Consider the following 3,946-nt stretch of genomic DNA (forward strand, 5'->3'; position numbering starts at 1 on the left):
AAGAAAAAGTCCACTTATTTGCATTTTCCGTTTATTTTCTTTTCAGAGGTTGCACATATTGAAATGAAATTTAGCATACAGGTTTTTCAGCTGAATTCCTACATCAAGTTTTGTTTTGGGTACGATCGCATCCTTTTTGTCAGAGTTATGCCCCTTGGACTTGGAAAAATTCCACTTATATGCCGTTTCCGTTCATTTTCTTTTCAGAGGTTGCACATATTGAAATGAAATTTAGTATACAGATTTTTCAGCTGAATATCTAGGTCAAGTTTTGTTTTGGGTAGGATTGCACCATTTTAGACAGAGTTATGCCCTTTTGGACTTAGAAAAAAAATCCAATTTGGGGGGAGGCGGGCATAAGTGTTTTACAAACATCTCTTGTTACTTAGGTAGTGATATAGGGGATCAGCTGTTGAGTGTGTTACTTGGTACAAGTATGTTCATTGGTGGACTTACAGGTTTTATCCTAGACAATACGGTTCCAGGTAAGGATTTTCGTTTCATATATTTTCTTCATTAAAATTGTGCCGAGAAACACCCCTCAATTCAACTGAATTTAAAAATTATTTCTATTTGAGTAAATAACTCAACAACAAAAAACTTTTAAACACAGGCACTTTGGAGGAACGTGGAATCAGAAAATGGCGAGAAATAGACGAAACTTGGAAAAACAGGGAAACGGACAATATCTCGATTTATGACCTACCTTTTGTCCAAAAATATCTTAACAGACTGCAGATTACACAGTTTTTACCATTCTGTGCAAATTTTCAACCTTTCTGTAGAAAAGACGAGAAAAAGTACATACAAGCAGAGAAAGCAGTATATGAAAAGGAAGTGGAAGTGACTGACACCAAGTTTTAATGCATATAATTTGGAGAATTTGAATATCACTTTATGTATCACTTTATGTCATAGTTATTTTCTTTCAATTTTTCCTCTTTCAATTTTAGGTCACCTTAGTTATTTATCACAAATTTTCTGTTTTTTTCTAATAACTTTTTTTATGGTTGCCCAATCAAGTTTAAATTTGGTATGGTAGTTTAATAGGCAGAAATACAATTTTGATGCTTAGTTTGATTCTCTATGTCTTCTAGTTTGGAGCTGGGGTGGTTGACACTACATAAGAATCTTTAAGATCAAATTTGGGGTAAGTAGGCAAAAATACAGAATTTTGATGCTAAGTTTGGTTCCTATGTCCCTTGGTTTAGAGCTGGGGTGTTAAGGCCATTAAAATTATATGAATGCTTTAAAGAGAGATAACTTTTAAATTTCCCATTCAGTAAACTGAATCTTTTGTGATTGCAATGAGATTAATTAGCTTTCCTCACCAAAATCCAGAAATCTTTATCTGTCACATTGAGATTAATTACCACCTCTGTCTGCAAATGAAGTTTGTTTTGAAGTTGAATCAATTTGGAATGCTATGAACACTCTGAAATGTGGATTTAAATATAAATTTTTATTATTTATTTTTGTTTGATAGTTATGATTTCATTGAATCCTAAAAAAAAGAAATAGATTAAAGAAAATTTTTTGATTTACCAGGGTACTTTTTTTTCACTTTTTCCTTTTTTTTTGAATATAAAGCTAAAATGTTTTTAATTTTTAAAGTTGTATAAAAACCCTTTTCTATCATTAATACTGAAAAAGTTCTTATTGTAACTTTAGAAGAAAATGATGTGAATTAATCCCATGGGATTAATTATCTAGCCTGCTGCAGAAAATTTAGTAGGCTTCTCTTGAATCTTACTTTAAGATTAATGAAAATTCTGCAACTTTTTGTTTGAAGTTATCAAGCATCTTTCATGATATTTGCATTCATTGAAAAGGCTGGCATTTTATATAACACAAGATTCATAATTGTTTAAATATAAATTCAATGTTAAGTTGTTCTTTACTTCTAATAAAAATACAAGAATATTATTTTCAGGTTTTTGTTATTCTTTTTATGTTATTCAATTATATAGAATACAGTTGCTGTTGCTTTTTCAATTTTTTTACATTTATTAATCATTCTGTAAGCTGCACCCTTTTTATTCTACCCCATGGCGGGGCCCTTGCTGACTGGTCAGTTTTCTAGTTTTCTTTCAATTTTTCCTCTTTCAATTTTAGGTCACCTTAGTTATTTATCAATGTGTCACATTGTTACTAGCATCTGTTTCGTCCGGTAACATTGAAGTATTTTCAGATTCCTCATGAGAAGTACTGAACCATCTTCGTCTTACTTTGACATATATAATCTTTAAGTAAAGCCTAAAAGGGGAACAAAAGTAAGAATTGCACGTTAACTGTCCCCATCCCTTCCTTGCCTGAGGATGTTAAGGCCATTAAAATAATGCAATCTCTAAAATTTCCCGTTTACTTCTCGATATTAAGCTAATTAACTCTTGTTATGATTGCAAAAAGGCTTAATTGAGTCTTCTGCCAAACTTTTTCAAAATAATGACTCGGTGAAAAAAGCTCCTGGGTGAAATGCGTAAGTTTTTGAAAATAAATCCTTTCCTGTCTGCCAGAATATTTGAAAGCTAAGCTAGCTGCATGGTTATAATCAGCAAAGGTGCCTTTTTCAAAATTGGTCCCTGGGGTTCTTGTTGGAGAGGGGGAATTATTTTGAATATAAAGCGAAATTGCATTTATCTATGTCTTTGAAAATCTTCTTTGCTTTAGGATATTAGGTAAACAAACGTTGCCTCATCCCAAAATTGTGAATTTCATGTCAGGGATTCTGGTGTAAGGATATGGTTGTGATTAATGTAAAGTAAAATGCGCGCATTCTGAAATTTTTCTCCTTTCTCTTTGGGGATACAGTGTGCAAATATGAAATAAGTATGGGTATATTTACCAGATTATTTTAAATTTTGGACTACTTAGTAAAGGGTCCGGGTGCTGGTGCTTTATTAATTTGCATTCTACTGAAAGAAATTCTTTTTGCTATTCACGTATAAAGGTTCTCAATAGTCGTCAAGCAAACTTTTTTGGTTTACATGGTGAAAGTGACAAATCGGTGCAAATAAAGATTTTTTTTAAAGTTTTGTTATGGAGTACTAATTATAATGCGATCCCCTCATCTTTTTTCTTGCTTTTGGCAACATAGTACGTTTTCCTGCTTCATCTCTCACAATATTTTCGTTTTATTTTATACCTCTATGAATCCTCTGCATTGTTATGTTATATTCAGGTGATTATTATGGCCATAGGCTACTTGTTTTGTATTTTAATGGAATATCTTGAATTGACTATATATGTAAATACTGCATTTTCAAATACCAGCAGAACCATGTGTACGGTTTATTTGAAATTGAAAAATAAAATTTGAAAAATAAAACCCAGGTTCAAGGTGTGAATGCTTATTCATACATTTCTGCCGATCTTTGAAGAACAAAATATATATATATATTTTTTAAATGTTCATTAATGTGTATATTTTTTTTTCATTATTCTATTTTGTATTAAATAATCATAAAAATCAAGAAATCCATTTGATTTGGATGTTTACGATTTTTAGTTTTATGCCATGTGTTTTTATGTAACCAATAGTTTTGTAGAACTGTTTTCAGTACAAATACAGTGTATACTTTATATACTGAGTACTAGGCTACAAGTAATTGTTATATCCATATAGAAGCTTAAATGCTGATTACATTTGCTCAGCTTTTAAACATACATTATATTCTTAAAACTAGCTGTTGACAGTGTTCTTGTATTTGCTTGTCTTTATTGTTAGTCCATTTTATAGTGAATATTTCATCGTTTTCATTTTTTTTGCAAAAACATACACTAGTATAACTGTACATTAGAATGCAGAGTATTAAGAACAAATAATTTTATCAATAAACCCAGCAATTTTTTTTCAAAAATCGTTTTTTTTTTCTTCAAAAGAAGACTGCAACATAAGTCCTGAGCGCCGATGTGTAAACATCATAAATTATCGGCCACCGTGCAG

General features: G+C 31.1%; 1 long non-coding RNA gene across 1 annotated transcript; it reads left to right on the top strand.

The window, feature by feature from the left end:
• The first annotated feature begins 368 nt into the window (after nucleotides 1-368).
• Nucleotides 369-3,337, top strand: LOC134245020 (uncharacterized). The gene is made up of 3 exons (XR_009987346.1): nucleotides 369-485; nucleotides 614-953; nucleotides 2,116-3,337. It is a non-coding gene; the product is annotated as an uncharacterized LOC134245020 (long non-coding RNA).
• The last annotated feature ends 609 nt before the right edge of the window (nucleotides 3,338-3,946 follow it).

The sequence above is a fragment of the Saccostrea cucullata genome, unplaced genomic scaffold (genome assembly GCF_032062105.1).
Source record: "Saccostrea cucullata isolate Sc308-1 unplaced genomic scaffold, CSIRO_AGI_Scuc_v1 ctg4979, whole genome shotgun sequence".
Taxonomy (NCBI): domain Eukaryota; kingdom Metazoa; phylum Mollusca; class Bivalvia; order Ostreida; family Ostreidae; genus Saccostrea; species Saccostrea cuccullata.